General features: G+C 38.9%; 1 protein-coding gene across 3 annotated transcripts in view; it reads left to right on the top strand.

Moving 5' to 3' along the window:
- The window catches only part of LOC149088824 (calcitonin gene-related peptide type 1 receptor-like), a 143,542-nt gene that overhangs the window by 61,396 nt on the left and 54,447 nt on the right, over nt 1-27,699 (top strand). For 2 of the 3 annotated variants that reach the window (XM_089250305.1, XM_089250304.1), the window contains exon 2: nt 14,346-14,467. The gene's annotated coding sequence lies outside the window, so the exon portion shown is untranslated. Of the gene's footprint in view, nt 1-14,345; nt 14,468-27,699 lie in introns of those variants that run through there. The other variant, XM_089250312.1, reaches the window with a different exon arrangement.

The raw sequence follows: 27,699 nt of genomic DNA, 5'->3' as shown, positions 1-27,699 counted from the left end.
GAAACGCATATTACCCAAGTTTGGTGCCGTTTTCGTCCTCTAATTTCTTCTTCGGGGTGGCTAAAAAAATGGATACTTTAATTACTCAGTCACAACTTCATTTGTTACGCTACCAAAAATTACGTTCACCAAAATAAAAATAGCGTACGCTTACGAAAAATGATTAGAAGACTTCAGAAATGTCTTATTATTGCTTTGATTGATGCCAGTGCTGAGGATTACGAAACCTCTCCGGCATCAAAGCTCTTCGAGTATTAGCGATGGATGCTCGTGGGGAGAAGAGGAAGAAAAAAACCATCCTATCCACGGTCATTAATCTCAGGAAAAAGAGGCCTTGGGCAATCCACGGTCAAGTTATTCCTGGAGTGGATGTCGTCAATTTTTCCATAACTACTGATAGATGACTCGGATATACGGAAGGAGGCATGGGATGGAAAGGTATTTAAGAAGGTGGATGTGAGACATTCCAGGGCTCTCCGGGGCGGGGGGGGGGATATTACTGTCATTTACTGGATTGAATGTTCAGCCGCATCTGGTTTCTTTCATCATGTTTACTCGGCGACTGTTGTCCCCCTCGGTTGTTTACGAAATACATAATTCATCTGTGTCTAATTACTCTGCCTAGCAGCTTTGAGACATCCAGAAACTTCCTGATCTAGGATCTAGATTTATCGCATGGGATTTAATTGCGTTTTCATCATAAAAATTCAGGGAAAAATACATGATGAATTTCATTTGCTTATTCCATTGTACAGCATTTGTTTATGTTCACTTTAACATGTACAGCCCAACAACAGAGATGGAAATCAATATAAAGTAATGGAAATCAAACACAAATGCTCGAATACAAGTTAACACGAAACGTGCTTAGCAAATGCAATTGATATAATACAGTCGAATCTCGTTATAACGAATGCCAAGAGACCGGAGGAATCACTTCGTTAAAACGAAATTTCGTTATAAAGGAATTCCAGGTTACCTAGCATTGTTCCTATGTAAACTTATTTGGCGGATTAGAAAAGTGTTCGTTAAAACGAAATTTCGTTATAAAGGAATTCCAGGTTACCTAGCATTGTTCCTATGTAAACTTATTTGGCGGATTAGAAAAGTGTTCGTTAAAACGAGATTTTCGCTATAACGGTATTCGACTGTACAAATATGCCGTTCAAAATACAAATATAATAAAACAGGATATGTGTATACAAACATGAAGAAAATTATAAGATGAGGCTCAAATAAATACAAGCGGTGATGAAAAGTTATTCAGAAATGCAGGTATTAATTAAACATGACATAAATAGAAACAGTAATGTCACGTGATACACACAATAATATAAATTGCATGATACAGGAATGCAAGCAAGAATAAACCATGGTGCACATAAACATGAATAAAACATGGTACGGAGGGAAACAATAAATAAGATGGACACAGAAATACAAGGAAACGTCAGAACGCGATACAGAAACAGCACAGACAAAAATGTAACAAGATAACTGCATATACATGGGAAAACGAAACGAGATACCATAATAGAAGCAAAAATTTGCAATACGGATTTATAATACAAGCAAAAATAAAATGACTGAATACAAAAAAAGCAGATACGATACCTAAGAGTACAAGCAAAAAGTGGAGAACGATACCAAGTACAGTCGAATCCCGTTTTAGCGAATACCATTATAGTTAAAATCTCGTTTTAACGAACACTTTTCTAATCCCCCAAATAAATTTGCGAAGGAACAATGCAAAGACCTGGAATTCCTCTATCAAGAAATTTTTCGTTTTAAAGAAGTGATTTCTTCGGTCTCTTGGAGTTCGTTATAACGGGATTCGACTGAGCACGCATATAAGCTGAAACAACATACCTAAATACGAGCGAAAAAATTCAACAAGATGCCCAAATACAGTGGAACCTCCCCTAATAGACACTTTAAGGATCTCGGGTCCCATAGAATAAGGCTATAATGTACTTCACGCCCCCGTTAGTGGACACTCTCGATGCAGCGGACGGTAAAATCAGGAAAACTCTCATTTTTTTCCAAACTCTAATAATAATTTATGGTCATTATGGTCCGATTTTTCAATTTGAATATCTCAGCGAATATTGCACTTGGAAACTTAGAACATATATATTATTTTTTTGAGCGTGGGCGCTACCTGTCGGCAACTGCGTGAAACTCGAGATTTCCCTCTATCTACCTATACATTACTCAATCAAAACGGATTGAAAGCTGAATAGTTATGATTTTTTTTTTTAAATCTGATGATTCTTTTTGAAACACCCTGTATAATAAATGTTTAGTTATTGAAATTTAGAAAAAAACTCATTAATAATTAATTAATTGTATTCAATCACTAAATTTGCGGCTCTTCATGGGAGTCGGTATTCCTCTGGATTGCTTTTGCGTGAAAGTCTCGACAATGAAAGATACGTGCTGGAATAAAACTCATTATTTAGTTTCCTTATTCTTCTTCTTTATTCAGGAGAAAAAGTCTCCGGCTTTGAAACTGCCTTTTGGCTCATCAGCTGCAAATCAGTTTTCTCGAGAAAAGGCATTGAAAAAGACGCGGGTTCGTCCCTGAGGCATTGGTTCCCATCGATTGTCTCGGCTCTTGATTGCAATAAGGCATTATACGTTGCGCGGGGGACAATCAGAAGTAGCGTTCCGTTGACTATCTCACGAATTTTCTATCACCTCGTTCGCCAGAAATTCCATTATCTATACAGAGTTCCCTCTCTCTCTCTCTCTCAAGATAATATTAGCATACCGTTGAAATCACCCGAAACCAAACCCAAACGTCGATGGTTCGGCTTATTTGCATTGAGCGAACGAGATTTCCGAACTGTGTTATGTGACATACGATTCCCGATTTGACATTTGGAATTCCGGCTTTTTCCCGAGCCAGAAACTGTCTTCGCGTAAGTTAATCGACTCTTTCCTCGAGCCAGACGTTTATAAACTAGTGTCGCTATAAGGAAATTTTCTATCGAAGAGTTCTATACGAAAATTCTAATAATAGTTATGTTGAATAAGTAATTGCATTGTATACAGGGAGGAACCTTTTTATATCTGCAGGATTCGAATCGGTAGAGTGACTATTCGTCCTTCATTTTTCCCATTTTTCAACCTGCCGGTCATTTCGATGACAATTTTTCACGTTTTTAACCTGTATTTTTAACGGAGGGAACTTGAATTCAACGTCTTCACCGAAACGATGGGTACAGTTTTCGTGGCCACAACTCAAAAACGTGTCTATTACCTGTCTTACCTGTCGTATATGTTCAACTATCACTTCCCTTAGTTGCATTCTAATCTAGCTCATTGCAAATTCGCTCCATTTTTGCTAATTTATTTCGAATCTATCCCTGAAGTAATTTCGGATTTCGAGCCTGATGTTTCATTCTGATTCGTAACTTTTTTTAGTGTTGGTGGTTAGACATTCTTTCACAACTTTCTAAGCCTGACATTCACTTCGGAGACGGTTGGAATTTTTCGGTAATTCTGCAACAACTTGCAATTCATGGTTGGAAAATTGTTGGCAATTATTTTTGTTTTAGCTGGATATATATTTGATTATTTTGTAGCAAGTCGTAATTATTTTGGCGGTGGTTAGAGTAGTGTTTTCCGAAAATACACAGTTTTGAAGAGTAATTTCACTCCTCTCGAAACTTTTAAGTGGTACTTTTGTGAATCAAGGAGAGTATTTTTCAAAGAAACAGTTATTTTCCGCAAAATATCCGGAAAATAACTGTTTCTTTGATATCTCGGGCTGAGAAAAAGCCACCTATCTCTCACTCTAAAGGAGTATTTCGTTTTTTTTGTCAATAATAAAAAACACTTTTTAAAAAAACCTTGAAATTTGAAGGAGTATTTTCACTCCTGAACGAAATTCAAAGTAGTAAAATTGAATTTTGATGCGTGAATCACGTATCTAGATGCGTATTGGCGAACACTAGGTTAGGCACTAAGCTATCCGACAACATCGCATCATTCGACGAAGTACAAATCACATTTCCACGTACAACAGAACCTTTGAATAGCGGACACCCTTGGGATCGAAAACAAAGTGTCCGCTAACGGGGAGTGACCTCTGATAGATAGGAAAATACATTCAATCCCGTTGACGCAGTCTTTATTTCTTTCATCAATTCCGAGATTATTTCTTACACAATTCGGGAATTAATGATTTCTTAATGTCTTCAACCATATTCTGAAAAGGATCTGCGGGCCACGACAAAAAGCTCCAAAGGACCGAATGTGGCCCGCGGGCCATACGTTGAAGGCCCCTCATTCTATCATTTTCTCACTCGACAACAAACCGTAGGACTTCGGTCGCATATAGAATGTGAAATAACTCCAGTTTGAATGAAGCCATATTTTATTTTATGCAAACGACGAGCGTTAATTAGACCAGTTTATACAGAGTGTTCTGTAAGTCCTGATTCGGCCTTTATCTCACCAACCGACCGTCGTAGAGGTATGGCTCCAGTTGTAAAAATGCTCAAAATGTGTTTAAAAATCACCCCCTACCAGTTTTGGAAGTGAAAATACAGTTTGTCACAAAATAAAAAAAATCTAAATTTCCATATGGCCACCATGTCTATTGATTTTTGAATGCATTTTGAGCAGTTTTTAAACTTTAACCATTCCTGTACGATGAACGGTTGATGAGATACAGACCGAATCAGGACTTACAGGACACTCTGTATACAGGGCCGTCTAAACCAGCGTTTCTGAACCGCCGAGCTTTGTCGCCCCGACCGTGAGTTATTCACGCCACCGTTTTATTTTTTTCCGTCTATATCCCCTCCATCAGTCATATGTATGCAAACACCAAACATGGCCCCCGCTCTGTCCCTTGTGGGATATAAGCAGGCTACCTTACGGCTGGGCCATGCTGAAAAAAAAAAAAAAAAAAAAGCGCCGCCAGGCATCGTGCCACCGGACCGCCGACCCACACAAAGCATTACAAACACCAACACCAAACATGACCCCCCCCCCACCCCGCTCTGAAGCAGAATACCTTGCGGCTGGGCCATGCTGGAAAAACTCTTGATGTCCGTAAGCCACAGGACCCAACGCCGCCGAGGCCCCCTCATTGCCACCGACCAGGGGCAATCACGACCCCAAAGCCCCCGGAAACCCCCACCGGCCGCCAAGGAGCACGGGCGGATCGCCCGCCGGCACCTCGCCATCGAGCAGGAGACCAACGAAAACATCCCGAGCCATCCACTTTCATCACCGTACTCTGTCCCCAACCATCAGCCGGATGACTGTGATCTGCGACACCAACTCCTCTCATCTTGTCCTCTGTCGGGAGGCCCGAATCTGAAAATAGGGCATGAAAAGAAAAACAATGAAGGAGCTGGGGGGGGGGCGGACTTCGTGTATTGCCAGTTAGGGACATATTTAGATTTGAATATCATAGTCCTAATGATGATCAAGTCCGGAGAAAGTCATGTGTATGATCGGCCTTTCCATATTCACAAGAGAGAATCAACCGCGGGCTTCCAAATGTCGAGATTACCACTGGTCTAAACAGTATCACGGACCCCCGGGAAAAAGTCTTCCGGTACATTAAGCGGATGTGTAATCGGCCTCGGCTACGGAATCCCGTATTTTGAATTTGTACATTTGTGTATAGCAGTGGTTCTCAACCGGTGCTCCGTGGGGCCTTTGGGGCTCCATGTGCACTTTCCAGGGGATCCGCTGCCACTCGAGAAAAATAAAATGAATCAGTAAATTTTATTATTATTATTTTTTAAAAAAAGGACTACGGAGTTCTACCATAGAAATATTTATATGCTTAAACGGGCTCCGTGAGTCAATAAAGGTTGAGAACTATTGGTGTATAGTTTTGAGTTAAATGATTTGAGCTCAGCTCTGGGGGTCAGTAAACCCACCACCTCAAAACCCGGCACCAATTGGCACAGTGACTAGAAGATACTAGCCCGTGTTACCACTGCCACAACGATGTTAAGTGTAACTGGCTGAGCATCTGACCTCCAATGATGCGAGAGATATTCGAGAACACAAAGGGTCTTCGACTCAACCAGCCAGGAGGTCAAGAAACTCGGTACCTCGCCGATCCGCAGAGTTGAGCCCCATCTAACAGGGAGGACAACGAGCCACAAAAACGACAAACAAAAAAATTGGAAAAATCCTCCCAAAGCTACCTAACCATGTCAATCCCCCTAAGCCCGAGAAACTGTTATACTTACTTCGTTCAGTCTAGGTTAGACCTCAAAAAGAGGCCTTTCCTTGGAGGCCAGACGCGAACGCGTCTTACCGAAGTGAAATCCGCAATTCGAATGATCCTCAACAGACATTCCAATACTACAGAAGCGCATTGTAAGATCTCACTCAAGATTGATAATGAGGTATCCATTTGTTGAATAACATTGTTGCTGTCATCCGGTAGATGAATGATAGGCACTCGAACTCTCACTGGAATGAGCTAATTCACGGGTTCCTAACCTTTTTCCGTCATGTCCCAAAATCAACAAGCTACCCATGGGACGGTTTGCTTTTCGAAATTAATGAAACCAGTGACGCAGTGTAAAATGACATACAATATCATTTTACACTGCGAAAATAGACTGTAAATCATCTGTACGACTCATCTAGGAAGCCACTGAAAATCAAGTTTGGTTCGTCGCCCATGGCTGAAGAACTCCTGGCTGTAACAGGATTTGTACGACCCATCTTAGAAGCCCTTGTGCACACAGCCATGAAGTCAGGGCATCATAGCCCCCCCCCCGGGTCAAGCAATTTTTCTGAGGCCCTGCAGGCAAATTGACATGCTAACTCTCGAAAATTTCAACCAGATCTCATTTCTGTAAGGCCTACCTCTTTTCTTGAGGCCCGGGTGGGCCCATGCGTTAAAGTGCACTGTCTGTGAATCAAGTTTCGGTCATGACCCGTAGCTCATGAATCATTGGCTGTAAGTGGTTGTGCACGACCCATCTCGGGAGCTCTTGCGACCCAAGTTTTGGTCGCGACTCATAGGTTAAGACCCCCCCCCCCCCTTCGGCCCGGCCTTACAACATACACCACTACTCCAGTCCAGGACGAACTGGGCCTCGAAAAAACCGAAAAATAACCTTAGGAGAACGCGAAGAGACCCCTTTTAAAATATATAAGAGCGAGCATTATATTCAATTTTTTGACCACCGCTGAACAATGTTCAGAAAAACCTAAGCCGCTCGTCAATGAGAATTCCCAAATCGGTGGCCGTAGTTACATCCGGGATAGTGACACCATTTAACACGTCAACACTACTTCACCAAGCACTAGCTCTGGCCATATCACTAGATTGCAATTTACTGCCATTAATGAGATGGGTCGGAAACGAGGTCGCTGTCTATCGGTGGTCCCCTCAATCTCGTTAGAGAAAATATCTTATCATATCTTATCTGTAACCTCCCGCGAGTTTGAATCTGGGACCGTGACAACAACCGTGGGTGGTAGACGAGCATCTTACCACCACGCCACTCGGGCTCACTGCCAGTGGTATAATGACCGGTGCACATGAGGCCCTAAGTTCGATTTTAACAGGGGTCTCATCAAACTTTCCTTTCCCAACTTCCCACGTGGCATAAGAAAGATATTTATCCAGAAAATCTCTTGATTTGATGTTTCAGAAGGTATCGATATTTTTTCCAAACATTTTTCATGGCAACACTAATCTTGACTAACTGTTCATCGAAGGGATTCATTAATGAAGACTCCCCCCGAGAAATTCATGAAGAGGAAACATGGAAAAAAACTAATTCTTCATTCCATCACATCCGCGGGAAAAAAAACAAGAAAAAAGCTGCCGTCTTTGGAGCAATGGCTGATTAATCATCACAAAATATATCGTTTATGTCTTCCCTTCTAATATCTCATTAAAAATATAATCGACGCAAAATATTCTCGAAATATTACCGTCTATCGATTCCCCCCCGATGTTGTCGATTTTGTCGTTGCTTTTAAGAAGAAAGAAACACCGATTAAATAGAAAGCATTGAGTTTTCTCCAAGAGAGGAAAGAATAAATTTTCGATGGCAGCTTTGATATTATTATTTTAGATGTAATTTTTCATAGAAGGATTCCTTCCGCGAATGATATTCAACCTGTCAATAGTTATTAGCTCACTCGAGTGGCAAGACGCTCGTGTACCACCCTGAAGGGTACCGTCACGGTCCCAGGTTCAAAACCCACTCCCCAGAACCACTAAGCCAGAACAGTGATTATACAGAAGTTGCCCAGCACTTGGACTGGCCACACGAAACGACGGGCTCATCAGATCCAACTAGCCGGAATAGTGATAGTAAGGAAGTGCACAGCACTTGGGCTCGCCACGTAGAACTGACAAACTCACTCGAGTCATCCATATAAGGACATACTGAGAAGAAACATTTCAAAACTTATTGTACATATCCGAATATCAAATAATGCAAAAAAGGCGCTGTCGCCCATGATAATTTTTTATTGGTTAAATTACATTTATTTTATTGGTTAAAAACATCCTGGGGGCTTCTGGGACCGGGCTGGTGGGGTGTGACTGGGGGCTCCCTCGGCCGTCGCTCGGGCTTGCCTGGGGTGGGGTGTGCTGCTGCCTCAAAAGAAAGGCAACCTTGAAGACCAGACTTCGCGCTTGCAGCTAGGAATTAGACAGAGTCGGGGGGGGGGGGGAAGCGCTTCCTGGTGGTTCACCGGCGGGGGCCCCCGGCCGGCACCTCCGCCTCTCCCCAGCACGATCCAATCCACACGAGTAAAGGGCTTACATCAAGGAAGGGACAGAGCCCGGGTCGTGTCTGGTCCGACGGAGGTTCACTCCCAGGAGAGAATGTTATAATAAGATATTTTCCCTACGAGCTTGATGCGACCACTGATATATGGTGCTTTTCGTTTCCAACCAAACTCATTAATGGCAGTTAATTGCAATATTGCCAATTTGGTGAAGTAGTAGCCTATATATACAAGATTCCTCGAAAGACTGGTTATATTTTTGGAGATGATGATTACAAGGAAGCAAATTCATCCCTGCTTCCAGGGGGAGTCGAGCCCCAGTCTCTCGTTTGCCGGACGAGTACTCTGCCAACTAAGCTATAGAAACAGATAGAATATTTCTCGCTTGGAGCGTATGTATAAGTTGAAAGGCTCCATACCTTTGACAGCGGGGTTCGATTCCCCGTGGGGGCAGAGATGAATTTCCTTCCTTGTTACCAGTCTATCGAAATTAACAGCTAGAGAGGATATTTCTACATGTAACAGTAGCTTGTCGATAGACTGCTTTCCCAGCCTTCTTCTGGTTATGTACAGGGTGTCCTGTACATAACCAGAAATTCGCAGAATAAATTCGCAAATAGTTTGAAAACTGAATGAATAGGTAAATTTTTGAATGCGGTGTTATCTCTCGCTAAGAAGTTGTTCTAGCGAAGGGGAATTTTTAGACTTAGAAAGAGAAATAGTTCAAGTCTTTGTCGATGGAGGGAACTGAAAAATCGCATAACTCTGAACCTGAACCTTTCTTCAATCCCTTTTGTTTGCGAAACGTTCGCAAAGCTTCAGCCGGTGATTCGTGGCTGAGGTAAAACAGCTTCACCACCTTATTAGCCGCCAATGTCAACATCACAATGTAAACTTTATGTAATCGCAAGTAACTTCAGAAATGAGCTGAATAGACACCCTGCGTTTTATAAGTCACTGATGTGCATATTTCCTGTTACTTGCCGTTGTGCAGCACTCTCTATCGACAAAAATTTGAATTTTTCTTCACCAAAACAAAAAATTCTCTCAGCAAGAAAATTTTTTTCATAAACCACATTCAAATGTTATCAGCTCCTTAATTTATTTTTTTTTTTACGAATTCGTGACACCCTGTATATTCTTATAAATGGGAAGCAACATCAATTATGAAATGAAATTTTGTTTTTTGTGATTTTATCACTCTTAAATTAGTTTCCAGCCGATATTTTTCAATCAATTAGTACGTAGATAATTTGGTTTATTACACAGGTGTGCAAAAATTAAGGACGAGACGGTTTTTCTAATGCAACATCGCGTAAAAGTGTTCCAAATCCACACAAGCAACATCATAAGATCCCCAAGACACAAGAAAAATAACATGCATCGGTCATCACAACAAAATAACATGCTACCCTAGGCCATGTCCACACTCATGCATAAAGTCGCAAAACACGTGTTCCGCGACAATCGCAGAACAAATCGGGTGTTCTGCGACTTTTCATAGATAAAAGCTGCAAGTCTAAGTCCCAGAAGCGTCCACATTCGTATACAAAATCGCGCAACACGCGTTCTGCGACTCGTGGCTCGACAAAATCGAATAATTTGTTATGTGACTTCGCATATGAGTGCGGACACGGCCTGTCCGCAATATAATACAAGAATTTTTTTCTGTGCAGCAAAAAAAAAAAAAAAACAGCGTTGTAATATACACGGCAGCAATGTTCACCGGTACACATTTAGACGCGTGATTCACTCATAAAAATCCAATTTTACTCCTCAATTATTTTTGAGGAGTGAAAATGCTCCTTCATACGTTAAGTAATTTCTTTGATAGAGTTATTTCTCACAGATTAAAAAAAGAACTTCAAAATTACATTTTTGGATAACATTGCACGCGGCAGCATTCGCAGTCATTCTCAGACTCTAAACGTCCATACTTGGCAAACCATGCCATAAACACCTTGCCATAATTATACACGTGCCATAAATTGCCTTGGGTGCTCGAACACCGATAGTACCCTCGGCGCCGACGTCACTGCCTTTCTCAGTTATTTTTTTCCATAACCAACAAACGGGTAAAAATAAGATTTCGTCAACCGAAATAGGTCTTTTAGAAAATATCTATACAGTGCAGGATGTATTACAATCGAATCCCTTTATAACGAATGCCAAGAGACCGGAGGAATCACTTCGTTAAAACGAAATTTCGTTATAAAGGAATTCCAGGTTACCTAGATAGTTCCTATGTAAATTTATTTGGGGGATTAGAAAAGTGTTCGTTAAAACGAGATTTTCGCTATAACGGTATTCGTTAAAACGGGATTCGGCTGTATATTGAGAAACATCATGAAACTGTCGTCAAGCATGTGCCAGAACTTCCATTGATATATTGCACATGTAAATGGGGGTTATAAATTCCTAACGCGTTACTACACACTTTGAAGACGTCACCCATACTGACATACTGAGTCGAAACGCGTTAGGAATTCGTGGGGGGTTTCCCCTTTTTATTGGCCTTTCTCATTGATTCCTCCTGGAATTACCTTTTTTTTTTCAACCGATTTGGGATCATTCAAGTACCACGTCAGCATCGATATGGGGAGGGGGGGGGGTTCGATCTTGCTGACTTTTGATGGCAAGGGAGGGGGAAGGAGATGGTTGAATGATGCTTAAGTCGGGTTTTCCTAGGAATAGGTTTTTTGCGCCGCGCGAACCGAACTATTAGACCATTTCGCGCCGGCAGAAACGTGTTACATAAACACGCTACGCGTTTGCGTTTTCCTAGCGTGGCGCATCAGATCAGGGCGGCTATATTATAGTATATGGCCTTGGCATCATCGACTCTGTGTGTCTTCTGCATGCTCGGATTTGAAGGAAAGGGGAAAGTAAACACACAAGAGTGAAGAGAACATCGGCAAAACGCGAGGCTCACGACGCATTTGACTCCTCCAGAAGCAGTCGGCCTATCACGCCCGACGTAAAGCACTGTCGTGAGCCGTATTGCGCTCTATAGGAAAACAGTCATGCTGCTTTTCTTATTGGTGAGTGAACGCCGTGTCGCGCTGGGCGAATCACGTTGCGCGCGGCAGAGGAGACCTGCTCCTAGGAAAACCCGGCTTTACGTCATCAATCACCCTTTATGAAAATATAAAAAAACTTAGATAACATATCTGTATACTGAGAATGCCACAGACTATAAGAAACCTTTCCCTAGTTTATGGGCATCGGAACTAACATATTCCCTATTGACAAATCCTCTACAGACCCACTTTAGTGATCTCTGAATGTTCCGCGGATCCTTCAAGTGAGCTGGAAATGTGCCCGGGCCACTCAAGTACTCTAGAAATGCGTCGCGGGCAGCTTAAGCACTCTTTAACTGTGCCGCGCATCATTCAAATGATCCGTAATTATATGTCGCGGATCACCTGAGTAATCTGGGAATGTGCCGCGGGTAACTTGAGTGGTGTAGAACTGCACTGGGGGGAGGGGCGTTTAAGCGCTCTAAAACTCTGCTACATGTCACTCAAAGGATCTCTCTAAGTGTGCCACGGACCTTAATGCACGTGTTCTATAACTATATCGCGGGGTCACTAAAGTTATCGGTGAATGGGCTACGGCCTACTTGAGTGTCCTGAAAATGTGCCACGGGCCGCTTAAATGCTCTGGAATTGTGCAACAGGTCACTTAAGCTATCTATAAATGTGCCACTTGGTTCATTTTTACAAAATTACGTGTAGATGGCGGGCCATATCAGATAACCCCACGAGGACCACATTTGCTCCGTGAACCACGGGTTTAACAAGCATTAGATGGACTAGACTCAGACAGTGGGTCGCAATGAATTTCTCAAAGAAGAAATTTTAAGTTCTTAGCCTTCAAATAGCATTGGAATCAACAGAAATCGATTATAACAACATACAAAGGTATTTCCTTCTGAGATTTTTAAACATTTTTTGCATCCAAAAAAAATTTTTTTTGACCGTCGGAGGGGCCACGAGCCCCTCTGTGTCCCCCAATTTTGCTGTTAAAAATGGCTACAAATCTGCTAAAACAGTACTTGAACGGGGGCCACCCTACCCTAAGGACAAAAGGGCCATGTTGCAATAAATCAAAGAAGCTTATCGAACGCGATTTCACCAAGTCCACATCGAACAATATACGATCGTCATCTTTTCCCGTTTTTTTTCCCCCACAAGTCTTTAGATCGATTTTTCTGTCTTTGAATCGGACAAAGAAGAATATTATCCGGGAGGGAGAAAAACGTTTTATCCGAGATAAAAAGCGAAAATATGTCAATACATCAGGCTTTTCGTCTAATTATAATTTATGACCTTTTCCATTTTATATATATATATATATATAACAGGATAATCGAAATAAAAGTTTGTCGAAATCGACGTCTAATCCAATTCTGTAGGAGGATTTTCCCTTCAAAACGACACGCATTCGTTATATAATCCGTATTTATCTTTCCTATCTCATTTCTCTTCGGATTTCCGGCGGATTTACAAGAAAATTTCGTGTTGTTGTGTTTTTAGGCATCATTTGTAGACAATACATAAAACGGGAATTTATTTACGGCATTTATTTTTTCCATTAAATATTTTCAATTCGTATTTTATTAAAATACTAGCTATAATACCCGGCGCTGCCCGGGTTTCATTCAATGAGGCTTTTTGGATCACGTGATATCTCCCTCTTTCTTTAAGGGACATACAAACTATGTCCACGTTAACCAATATGGTGACTTCCTGCGCGGCTCATGAAAGAAACAAATCTAAATTTAAAAAAACGTAGAAATGAATATATTTTTTCCTTTTTTAAGGGGCGCTAAGTATTTCGATCCCCTCCCCCTGAACTTCAAGTTATCCATCTGCCTATTTCAGCTTTCAAAAATGCTTAATTAAAGCTGTGGAATTTTTTCGATGTACTTTTTACGGGCCCAAAATTAATTTTAAAATATCCTAACCCACATGGATTTATGCAGTTGAATATCAAAAGACAATAATTTTCATGCTTGAGAAGATATAAATAAAAAGTTGAAATCAATGTTATTGCATGGATATCCAACTCAAAAGTAGGTCTGGCTAATTACTTCTTATTTAATTTTCTGCGCTTCGTATCGCAATCGCCTGCATCTTAATATAGTTTGAAATATTCGTGCATAAAAACTTTTTTTTTTTCCTTCACCCCGATTCAGTGCCCATAGGCAGCCTAGAGCGCCCATAGAATATGGGTATAAAGATGCCTTCAGTTCGAAAACCGAAAACCATAATTGGTGAGACAGGGTTCCAATGGGTAGTTATAACCCATCAAACTCCCTTCATCATGACTCTGCCAATTCCTGTTGCGGTAGTGCGCTTTGCAAATGAAAAAGAAAATAAAGATCAACGAGGTGGGTGAAAGTTCACCTGAGACCCAAAGGGTAGCAATTTTTTTTTTTTTTTTTTTTTGATAAATAAGTACTTGAGAATATTCCTGAGTATTACACTGTTCCAGTGCAATTTGTTTTCACAAGACATATCTCACAAGGATAAAATTGAATATCACGAATAAATGCGAGTAGTGAAAATTATTAAATGTATTTACTTTTTTTTTTTCAGCAGCATCATCAAGAAAACCAGGATCATCACATCATCATCTGCATCAGCCCGAAAAGAAAGGGTCAAGTCACAAGGATTGGATTTTTTTTTTTCCTTCATAAAGGAATCTCATCAGGGCCAAGGTGAGTACGCTCACCGCATAATTATAATTATATGTGTATTAATATATATAAATAGATGTACCGACATGCAGCATCACCTCGTCTTCAAGAGCAATGTGTAATGATTCTGTATATTTCGTACAATGTTCACAGACCTGGCAGCGCAGGCCTAGGCATATGAAGAAAATTTTTTGGTCTTTTGAGACGTGCTTTACCTCTGCTGTCATATGAGGAAATCTCCATGAGATGTGGAATTTCAGAGTTCCCAAGTTTATCGTATAGTTTTTTCGCTAGCTTCTTAGCATTAGATCTTACATCAGTCACTCCAGAATCCTTTCTGATGTTGACGTTTCTGACAAACCATGGTAAACCGGTGTAACGCGTCAGGATTTTATTTTGAAATCTTTCCAATGCGGTGATATTCATCCGGTTTCAAAATAGCCAGACAGGTGCTGCATACAACAGTATCGGTCTGATCGCCATCTTGTACAATGTAATTTTATTTCGAACTGAAAGACTTGAGTGCCTGTGGGTTAGCCTGTTGAGCATGACCGACGCCACAGTCGCCCTGCGAACGGCATCCACACACTGCCTTCAGTTAGATCCTCACAATTACAGTCAATGGGAGAAAATATCTTAAAATATTTTCACAAAAGATTTTGAAAAAAAAAATCTAAGGTCCATCTTTTTGGAAAATATGAAAGAAAAAATTCCAAAAACATCCAAAATGATGTTCCCAAAGAAAAATCCAAACATCCAAAATTGATGTTCCCAAAGTTTTTTCGAGGCGACACTACGCTAATTGCGTGTACGCGCGCGCACTCGTTGGCGCTGCTGCGGAGTCGCAGAATTTCGTGTCGCACATGCACGAGGAAAAAAAAACTTTTTTAATTTTTTTAATTACCCTACGAAATAATTTTCATTAAATTTCTGAATTCGGCTTTAATTCCGAATATTCATTAATTATGATGTTTCATCGATCGATGGAGGAACTAGTTTTCATTAAATCTGGAACTTAATTGTTAATCTCACTTAGTTATTTTTCATTAATATAGTTATTTTTCATTAAGTATGAATTTTCAGCAGTTGTGGAATTATTTATTAATTTTTAAATTGTAATGAATCCTTTCATTTATTTTCACTTTTCAAAAGTTCGAAACTCTCATTCATCATGGAATTACTTTCCATTAATTTTGGAATTTTCGTTCATTCTAATTTATATGATATATAATAATTATTAATTATATATAATATTATATATTAATCTTTATTTAATTTTATTCTTTTATTGATTCTAAATTTTGAATTTTTGTGAATTCTGAATTTTTATCTCTGAATTTAGCAATTTGTTTTGGTCATCTTAGCATAGCAATACTAATTTGACTAGTGTGTTTTAGTTTTAGCTTCATTGTATGTTGTCAGTACGGAAGCCCTTGTCAACCCATATGTAATTCAGTGTATCTATAATTGCTTCAGTCTGTAATATATGTTGTGCATATATTTTTCCCTCTTTTTTTTCTCGTCTTGTACAAGTGAAAGTGAAGAAAATTCATTAGTTTTCATAATTCCTCAATTTTCATTAATTTTTAATCATCCTAAATTTGCGTTAATTCTTATCCATCCTCAATAATTTATGTAAATCCACTTTTAGTTTTTTTTGTATGTTCCAAGGCCCCCCCCCCCTCCTCCTCCTGAATAATTTACCTTCACTTCCGAATTTTCATTAATTATGATATTTCATCAATCAAGGAATAATTTACCAGAAAAATCGTCCATATCACATCACCCTGTCATTTAATCTTCATACTGCAAAAAAAAATATTTCTCACACACGTCAGACTGCTACAGGTCAAATGTACAACTTGAGTGACGTTAAAGCTTCATGCGGTGGCTTTCTGCTGTAGAAGGTGCTGGGTAATTTCAAATCATCACCTACAAAATGCGTACGCAACGTTTAATTAAATGAATACCTCTATCACCTCCATAAAAATAACAAGTTGCGTATTAATTCTAAACTTATTTACCATAACAGAAAAGTGAAGGACCATAAAAATACAGGGTAGGTGAAAATTCTGCGACAAACTTTGAAAATTAATTAAAAACTTAATCAATTACATAACAAAAAAGTCAGATTTGCACTAAAATGCATATTTAGCGTAGATTTATTTTTCTCCGATAAATTACGAAATAGTTCAAAATTTAACTCACAGATGACGCTGTAGCAGAAAATACCCTCGACATAATAATAAATTATTATGAGTATTAGTACGACAATACACAAAATGCGACACAAGCCAGCACCTCCTAGAGATAGAAAGAAGGTCTCCGCACCGGTTGCCAAGTTCATCTGTAACGTCATTGAAACTACCTAGCAAGTTCGCCACATTTTGAAACATCGCATCCTATTTCGTTTCTTCTTATTTTGGCGTAGAATCTTCCTGATTGGCTCACAAATACCGCACAGTGATTGGATGTGAGCCGTAGAAATCGCCAATGCTGAGCTAAATCGTTTCTTTTCAGCACAATGATGACACGAGCAAGGCATTTTTCCCCCTCAATATTCTGATGGAAAATGGGCTACTTGCTGATGTCACGAGCAGCGTGCTGAGGCCTTATATATAGCCACTAGAATAAGGTGATTGATTATCCTTATCAAGACGCCTTAGCCTAGGTAGGCACTAGGTATGCTGCAAAAACCAGGGTTGGAAAAAAACGGGGGTTTTTTGGGCAACTTTTCTGGAACTTTCCATCGCCCACGTTGAGAATCACTGGTATAAGGTGTGTAGTGTATGTATGTGAAAAGAATGAAAGAGCCAAGGAGAGTATTGTTTACAAAACTTTGCGAAATGAATCTCATCGAGATAAAACACAATACAGTCAAGGAACAAGGGGAGAGATTTCATAAGCGAAGTAGCTGATGATTTAACCCAAAAATCCCAAACATCATAAAATTTTACATATTCGAGAGACACCAATCAGAGATGTTTAAATCAATAAAAGATTAGTTCACTCGGCAGTACAGGTACTGTAGAACCGGCATCAGTCATATAACCATAATCAAGAACGCCAAAGAAAAAGTTATGCGATGAAACAGAATAACTTGAATTATCATTAAATACAAATGTCAATAACATCACTGTACATTAATATCTCTTTATACAAGACAAACTATCATGTATAGCAACAGACCTTACTGAATGCCTTCATCTGGCTGGCGATTTTAAAAGGCCAATTTTCGGGGTCGGGCTTGTATTATGAGCATCTTGAAAAATCAAGCTAGGGCTTATATTTTCTTGTTAGGTCTTATTTTCGGAGAAAAACTATACTTATTGTTATACATGATAAAATATTATACAATGCCCATAAAGAATACTTATGGTTGTCTTGTTCTAGTATGTACCTGTATCAAACATACAAAAAGTATTGCAAACATGTAAATATTTTTTGAATGAAAATTCAGTTTACATACATTGGTTTACTTCTTCACATAGGCTTAAATTTATTTATACAAGGATTTGTGTGTGTGTGAAAAATCATTGTGTATTAGAAAGTAGTATTATAAAGCATAGTTCATTAATTACGATTACGGACTGATTATCTGTGGATGATGCTATGATTACAATTTTTACTCCAGATTCTTTATTGTATATATGTATATTGTTTTGTTATTTTCACATAAATTAATAAATTTCCGTACCCCAGGAAAGCCTCGATATCTCTCTCAGATGGGAAGCGGGATGTGTCTGGTCCTTCGATGTTCAATGCGCATTATAAAATAAGCAACAATTTCTTTGGATATGTTTATTACATATTACATATCTAAGTTCATCGTTACATTTTCTGTTTGCAGTTTCTTGTAAGGTAACATTTTAATATGTGAATCTCATACTTAAATGCTTACATAAAAAAAAAGGGTAGTCAGAAGAAAATTATAAAAAAGTGCGTTTGTGTGTGATATTCCAATAAATCCTTTATCATATTTTTTGCTCCAAAAAAATCTTTTCGTTTTCAATTCGATTAGAAAATCTTCTAAATTCAAGCTACTTTGCACGTTTCCATGTTGTTTAACGCAACTGCGTGTCATCTGCCCTATATTGGTGGTTCAAGAGTCTGACGTGACACTAGCTGTGACTCGATAACTTTTTGGTGCAAACTGCAATGGCGTGACCTTCCTTTTTCTCTTAGTCCATAGCGCCAGAGGGTGCGCAACCTTTTGAGTCCTTGCCCAGATATACGGTAAATCTGTCGCATACGGACCAGAAATCTGAAACAAAAGGGTGATCATATGACCGGTATTTTACGGGACAGTCTCGTATAATTCTGATCGTTCCAACTTTTTCATGAAAAACGTCCCGTTCTTTACCCTCATTTTCAACGAAACTTACTTGAATTTTTGAGATAACAAGAACTAAGATAATTTTCATGATTTGACAAATTAACACCTTAGACAATTTTTTTTTTGGCTGTAATTGGCAACCTTATTTGAAAATTTTTGGCTGTAATTGGCAACCTTATTTGCCTTTGACAATTTTTGGCTGTAATTGGCAACCTTATTTACCTTTGACGATTTTTGGCTGTAATTGGCAACCTTATTTGCCTTTGACAATTTTTGGCTGTAATTGGCAACCTTATCTGCCTTTGACAATTTTTGGCTGTAATTGGCAACCTTATTTACCTTTGACAATTTTTGGCTGTAACTGGCTTCTTTATTTGCTTTTAACAATTTTTTTGGTCGTAATTGACAATTTTTTGGCAATAATTGGCAATTTTACTTGCCTTTGACAATTTTTTTTTTTTTTTTTTTGCCTTTGACCCGTATGTACCCCGATTCCCCGTATTTTTATGAATAAAATACAGTCAGTCTAGGATTTTGTCGTGTAATGATATTTCCTTACCGGAACAACTTTCACGGGCCGGATGGAATAATTGGTGGGTGCTCGTGGTCGAACTGCGGGTTTTTGTTGGCGGGCAGGGGTCTAGTCCTTTGTTTGCCTGTGTGGCTTATCATGGACGCCCTGTGGAGAAGGATGACATCACAATCCGGCGGTGACCTTTCAGTCAGAAATTCCTTGGAATATGGACTGGGTCACCGTTCGTGAGGATTTTAGGATGACGTAACAATAATACTGACGTCATACTTTCCCTCACAGATGGCACATGAGTCGGCCAATGGTTTCCAAGTGCCCTAAGGCATTTCCTTTGCAGTTCCATCTCATCATGGCTAATCGTTTGATTTTGCGGCCGAAAAACAAAAGCTGGTCCCGGAAAAATCAGCGAATCATCCTGTATAACCCGTCTACTTTCCCAATTTTCTCGCAGCTGTTACGCATGCGCGAGAAAAGACATTACAGACCAAAAAGTCTATATTTTTATCTCTCTTTCTTTTTTCAATAAATAAGCCAATTTTAGGAAACAGTGGCGTATTTACGGGAAGAAAGCTGATTACCGATTTAAGCGAGCAATCAAAACCACCTGGACTAACACCGTAATGGTTTCCTGTATTGAGAATGGAACGAGTCATTTATAAAGTCCTTCAAATGCTCCTTCTTATTCCATGGTCCTTTGGTAATAATCAACAAAGAAAAAAGGACTCACTTTTCCGTATAAGGAATTCCTTCAAAAAAAAAACAATAGTAAGTTCTTTTACTTCAACTAAAAGTCCTATATATTCATGAACCTCGAACTTTTCTACTGGGACTTTTAACGCAGAACGTGGTGTAATGGCAGTTTCCTTAAATTAATGGTGGTCTCAGTCTATAGGCCACGGGAAGCCATGCGGTAATTATGATAGTTTTGTATTGATCGCGGAATTGGTGATGACTCGTAAAGCCATGCGAGAATTTTTGTGAAATTAAGGTCGAAGAAACTATTACAAATTGCGTGAAACGCCTCGTGGAAAGGGAGTCTATTGTAGAATGTTTTTCGGTATTTCTATTGTCTTGGCGCAAACCCATTTTTCTCGCCAATTCCTTCCCACCGTGTTTAGTTTTATTCTGTGGTTTCGTGCTAAAAATCCAATTCCACGGGACGCCAAAACAGTGCTGAACGAAAGATATTTTTAATGCTCAGGTGATCCAAAGATCTCACCACCTCTTAAGTTAGAAATAAAATTGTCCGATGGTCACGTGATGTAATTCATGATTCATCTGTATCCATTCTAGCCGCTGTGCGGTCGTGTGGGTATCGTGCTGAACTTTCATCACGAGGATGCAGGTTCGAACCCCGTTGACGCACAGTGGTGGTCGTCTGAAATTCGTTTTCTGCGGTTTCCAACTTCAAGGCGGGGAATTCGAGTCCGTCCACAGTGAGCAATTTTGGCCATCTAAGGAACAAAAATATTTTCTCTATTTTAAATTGATCGAGATTGGTTTTTGTGTCCTATCTCTTTTGGAATTGATCTGATTGGAGAGGCGTTTAGTTGACTAAACGACCACCCCAAAGCAAGCTTTTGATCTGCTGATAATAAAGTTGTCTTTTAAAGAATTGATCTGGAGACATTAATTGATCAGTTCCTTTGATTGGAGGATCAGTTCCTTGCTTTGGGGAGTGATGGATATTAATCTTGCAACGCATGAGTATAAGGCTCGTTATTTCACTGTAGTCGCCGAATCACTTTTACCCACTTTTCTCAGTGTTACTTTGATAGCTACGCATAATTTTTCTGTACTCGTGGAGTTCAGAAGAGGTTTCACTTTTCGCGACTTCACTCTGGGAAAGTAGTCGGTGGGTTTATTGGGTCTTCTAGGTCTTTTAATGTCAAAATTTTTTTAGGATAGACCTGGAGCAGCTTCAAATAAATCTTCAGCACGCAATATATTTTCATATTGCATTATATTGCACATGTAATGGGCCCATCTTCGTGGGTGCCATTACTTGATGTTCAAATTAAATGTTATTGCCAGTCCTGATAGACAGATTCTTTTACAACATTTCGATGAGTTTATTTTGTTTTCTAAACAACCATGTTACATCAATCACATTACTTCGATTAACGCACTACTAATACAACTGACAACATTATTATTAATATTTTAAGACACCGGCACTAGCTCGAACAGAACTGGCCACATGCTAGAACAGAATGGCGATAATGGGCACGGTTCTATAATATCCGTTATACATTTAAGATCCGTATTACAACATATTCAAATTTCTCATTAATTAAGTATATTTATATTAACTGGATAGTTATTTATTATTATTATTCACTTTAATTTAGTTTCTTTAATATTATGATATAAAAATGCATTAATTTTTGTCTGATTTTATCGTTAATTTCATGAAATTTAATTATTATGTGGAATAAATAGGTTTATTCTGAAAATTAATTAATTACTCATAAATCCTACGTACAATATTTTTTGAACCGCTTTGCCTATATCATACAGAACCGTAAAAAAGCAATAAAATGCTCATTACACCAGAAAATAATTCATCCCAAGTTGTACATGTATATGTGGTTATTGATTCTATTTTCGAATAGGCAATTCGATTATCAAAATTAATTTATACATCATTTTATCTAAAACAGAAAAAGGTGAAATTTATTTAAAGAAATATATATTAGTAATCAGTTTTCACGTAATTCTTAATAAATACTTTTTTTTATAATGAAACTCCCCTTTGTTTCTTTCTAGAGAATAGTTACTGACGCTTTTATTTATTTAATATCGATTCGATACTTACCATTTGTTTATTTATATCAGAGATTCTTAACCTTTTCCGTTCCACGGACCTTAATACCAATAGAATTAAGGTCATGAATCCCCCTTGTATCAATAAATTGAAGATCACGGACCCCTTGCGCCAATAAAATTAAGGTCCCTTTTGTACCAATAAAATGAAGTCTACCGACCCCTAGTATCAATAAAAGGCACGGACTCCCCCTCCCCCTTGCAGTAATAAAATGAAGTCTACGAACACCTTTCACCAATAACAATGAAAGCCAAGGACCCCTTGCACCGACAAATTGAAGGTTATGGAGCACCTTGTGCCGATAACATGAAGGACGCGGATTCATTGTACCAATAAATTGAGGGCGAAAGACTTTTGGAACCAATGAAATGAAGGCCACGGAGGGCCCCCCCCCCACGCAAGAATACAATGAAGGTCAAGTACTTCTTGAACCAATAAAATGAAGTTCATTGAACTCCTGTATCAATAACATAAAGGCCAGGACCCCCTTGTATCAATAAAATGAAGTCTGCTGACCCCCTTATATTAAAGAAATAAAGTCAGAAACCCCTTGCACCAATTTCTTCAATAAAAATGAGGCCGAACTTCATGAATCCATGAAGCTTGCATCAATTAAATGAAGGCTAAGGAGCATCTTGTACCGATAAAATGAAGGACGCGGATCCAATGGAACCAATGAAATGAGGGCCAAAGACCTTTGGAACCATTAAAATGAAGTCCGCTGAATCCTTGTATAAATAAAATAAAGAATGAAGGCTATGATTCCCTTGTACCAATCAAATGGAAGCCATAGGCCCCTGTAACAATAAAATGAATACCATGGACCTCCCCACCTTTCTACCAATAAAACGAGGGCCAAGGACCCCTTGCATCAATAACATGAAGACCAGCCCCCCCCCCCCTTGTATCAATAAAATGAAGGCGCGTAGCTGTTGCACTAATAAAATAAAGGCCAAGGAGCATCTTGTACGAATAAAATGAAGGCCACAGACCCCTTGAACTAATAAAACTGAAGTCGTTTTTAGACTATCATTTGCTATTCAAAATGCTATAAAAATAATGACTATCTTCTCCTCGAAGCTCACAATCCCCTCCCGAAAGCTTCCCAAGGACCCCCAAAGGGTTCAGCGAACCATTGGTTTATACTTATCATGTACCGTGTATGAAAATAATCATTTTATTTAATTAGCAAAAACATTCCAAAGAAACGCCTTTTCGCTTATAAAACGGTAATCATGTTTTTCAAGAAACGAAAAATACAGAAAAATACAAGAAGAAATTTTCATTTCAAAAAAAAAAAAGCACCAGGAATAATTACTTAAAAAATTTTATTTACAAGTTACACTTCTCTGAGAACTTTTCCTGCAAAGTTAATCTTTATTATCCCCCCAAAAAAAAGTAATTGAAATTTATTCAATAGACGAGGGAAAAAGCATAGAAATTAAGTAATTTCCAGATTTTGTGTTAATTTTAATTGAATCTGAAATTGCTCTCTATACATTTATCTCGAATTCAAATGAAAAACTTTTTTGTTTTCAAAGAGATACATTTAAAAAAATTTATTTTGTGAAAACCCTTTAGAAATTTATTAAAAGGAATAGAGAGAGAGAGAGAGATTTTTCTCTTAGAATGAAAGGCGTTCCTTTTCGTGGTTTTCCAATTTCACTTGAATCAATTCGGTCAGTGAATTTTTGTCGAATATTAATGGAGTTTCTTTTGCAAAATTTGTCGGACGTGATACAATTCTTCATTTGAAGAGTTTTTCCCGCAATTTATTAGAGAGAGAGTTCTCCGTATCTTTAATTTTGGAAATTGATTTCTGATTACTCTTGTGTATTACCTCTCCTCCCCTTAAATGCGAAGAATGTGTAATTATGGAGATGGAGAAGAATATGTTGAATATATAACATTATCTTTTAACATGTCGTTAACATGCGTAAAAAAGATTACCGGCAGTAGTTTGTGAATTCCCAGGACGTCGTTTTGGATGTTGGCGATGATGATAACACATGTCGAGATCACGGATGAAGACGTCTCCGTAATTTACCGTCATGATGATGATAACAATAAGTTTATTGATCGATGAGACTAAATTTATGGGAGCTTACGGGAGTTTTTGCGTGTTTTTTGGTTTCACTTATAATAAATGTGTCATATGCCTTTATATATATAATTTACTTTTTTATTCATTTTCAATTTATCAACAAAGTTTTTTTTGAGATAAATAATGGTTTTATGAGCTCTTGAGTAATTGAGCTTTCTGTATATGTGATTGTAACGTATTATACTTTCAGTATCAAGAGCCTTATACAGGGTGTGAATCCGACCTATTCTGTCAAACCAAAGAGGGTGATAGACAGTGCCGTCTTAACGCATGGGCCCACCCGGGCACAGCCCAGGGATCTCAAGAGAAAAGGGGCCTCGCAAAACTTAGATAAAGTTGTAATTTTCGAGAAGTAGACATATAAATTTGCCTGGTAGGGCCTCAGATGAATCACTTAGCCCGGGAGCCCATGGTGCTCTTAAGGTGCCCTGGTAGATAGACGAGCCCAAGTGGATCATGAAAAACACCCTACCAACCCTGTACTATTTCATCGTTTAGAATTATGGTGGATAATTGATTATGGGAATACCCCAGCTTCAAGTCTGAGAAAAAAAAGTTAATTTGTGAAGTTTCTGAAAGACCTATACGCAAACTATAAGCACGAATTTGGAAAGATCAGAAAAAGCTATTTGGTGACACCAATTTCATCGAAATATTTGGTTTTAATGGCGAAATACAAACGCTGAAATATTGGCAAAGTTCAAAATCAAACTGTCGACAAAATTTTTAATCGGCAATTCTGCGAACACCGTTCTAGCTACAATCGGTCAGATTTACCAAAAACTTTTCACCAGCTTCCAAAAGAGCTTACAGTAAACCATATCAGTTCAGCAGAAATTTAGTCTTTTGTTCGCACTACATCAATGAAATTAACGTTTGTCGAAGTAGATATTCGAAGAAAATTCGGAATTCGCGGTTACAGATTTTGGCGACAATTAGATTTTGCACAAAAAATCTTATAAAGTGACACTACCTTTATCTACAGGATATCCGTATTTAATGGTGAGCTACAAGTGTCGAGAGATCGGTACGCGCGAAATCACGCGCGAATTGTCGTCAAAACATACTAAAATTACTTCGACGGCCGCAGATTTCAGAGATGTGTTGCAAACAAAAGACCAAATTTCTCCTGAACTAGATGACCAATTTGGGTTATTCTAGACTCTTTCGAAAGCTTGTGGAATTGAGAAGTTTCTGGCGAATTTGACCGATTACTGCTAGAAGAGTGTTTGCAGAATTGGTGATTAAAAACTTTAACTACAATTCGATTTTGAACTTTGCCAATCTTTCAGCGCTTGTAGCTCGCCATTAAAACCAGATATTTCGATGAAACTAGTGTCACCTTAAACCATTTTTTTTTCTCTTTCCAAATGTGTGCTTAATTTGCGTGTAGTCTTTCAGAAACTGCACAAATCACGGGTATTTTATGATTTCACGGACTAGTTTTTCCATAATCGATTATGCACCATAACTCGAAAACGGTTAGAGATAGGATAGGATTGGTTCACTTGAGCTCGTCTATCACCCCCTTTCGTTTGGCAGAATAGGTCGGAGATTCACCCTGTATATAACTTGAGTACTGTGGTTTTCATAATGAATTTTTTCAACATGGTACTTACATAACATGAAAATGCTGACATTCACCATTTTCACTTTAACACAGATGGCAGCACGAGTAAGGCACAAAACACGCATACCTCTGGCAACGTAAATGCATCAAGTTACGTCTACATTTGTTTATTCGCTTTCGTCATAGGCGTGTTAAATAAATATGCCTGCTCTACCATGGCCCCCACAACCTAGAGCAAGGCTACTTCACCAAACACCAACTCTGGCCATATCGCAATTTTCTGCCATTAATGAGATGGGTTGGAAATGAAGGCACTGTCTATCGGTGGTCACCTCAAGCTCGTTAGGGAAAATATCTTATCAATATCCTCCCTCGGGTTTGAACCTGGGACCGTGGCAGCAACCTTCACGACGGTAGACGAGCATGTTATCACCGGACCACTCGGACACACTAGGCTCCTACGCTGGGATATTTATCTGGCCCCAAACCACAATTTTCACGGGCCCTTCTACAGTGAATTTATATCATGAAAAATATCAAAAAAATTATGATAATTCTACCGGGCCTGGGGCTAGAGCCTTGTCAACCCCACCATTTCGGAGGCCATGTGCGCCTTAGTACCTTTTTTGTCTTCTACGCTTCACCAGCTTGAATATTGAACTTTACGGTATGAATGCTTGAACATTATGCGCTTTGATATTATATGGTTAAAAGGTTCGGCATCACACACTTCTGCAGTTTGAGAATCAGGCGTTTCAGTATAAGAGATTGAATTTTATATGCTTCAGTTACTGGAATATCATAATCTTCGGTACTATAGTTAAACATCATATTCTCCGATATATCAGTATTTGAATATTTTACGCTTTCGTGGGTAGCTTGAGTACTATACTCTTCAGTATCCTATGAGTCATTGGCCACTTTACATTGTGATAGTAATATCGCCTAGATACCGGAAGACTCGGTATCCAGGCGACTCCCATCCCCCCACACGTAATTCCGATGATACAACTCAGGGATATTGATGTATCAGGAACTAGAAAATCTACTTGACCAGTTGACTGCCGACTTGGTGTCCCTGAGTGGTACCATAGAAATATGGAAAATGTTGGGTCACCTGTATATCGAGTCTTCTGGTATCTACGGAACGACAATATCCCGGTGTGAAGGAGGTCTACGACATGAATGAACGCCAGGACTCTCGGCTACAGGACTCATTCCGTTGCCAAGATCTCTTCCAGTCCAGCTTCGTGGCAGGGTGTGGAACGAATTTTTGTGTGTAAGATTCTCAAAGAGGATCTACCTACGACATTCAAAAAACACTGAAACATATAATAGTCAAGCATTTATAGCGAAATGTGTAGCATTCAAGCAGTAATAGTTTTCAGGGCACTCAAGAATTATTTGGCTATCCTCACGAGAAGAGGGTTTGAGTATCGTACCATCAGGTTGCTGTGTTTGAATATCTATGGAAATCTGTGTAGCTTGAAATATTCTGTTCTAGCACGAGTGATTCCATATTTTATAATATATGCTTTAATGCTGTTCAATGTATCATTAATATCTTGCGTATAAGAAAAATATGCATAACATTCCATGCATGTATTATAACAATTATTCATAACACAATAACGAATAAAATCAAAAACCAAGCATTCCGATCACTCTCTGACTAGGAAAGTTGAATCAAAAAGGTAATCAATTTATCCCGAAAAATAATCAATTATATAAAAATGATCATCCAAAAGAGCATGGATGCACAACCTCCAGCCCGCGGGTGTTCCGTCCATCCCACGAAAGCTGTTCCGGTGGAAAATACCGAAACGCTATAAATGCCTGGGCTAACAATATTTCCTTCAAAAAATACAGGGTATTGACGAAAAA

The sequence above is a fragment of the Pholcus phalangioides genome, unplaced genomic scaffold (assembly GCF_987345545.1).
Source record: "Pholcus phalangioides strain wild (caught in Gottingen) unplaced genomic scaffold, Ppha-v1.0 ptg000003l_1, whole genome shotgun sequence".
Lineage (NCBI taxonomy): Eukaryota > Metazoa > Arthropoda > Arachnida > Araneae > Pholcidae > Pholcus > Pholcus phalangioides.
Note: the sequence above shows the minus strand (reverse complement) of the source record. Positions and strands in the feature narration are given on the sequence as shown.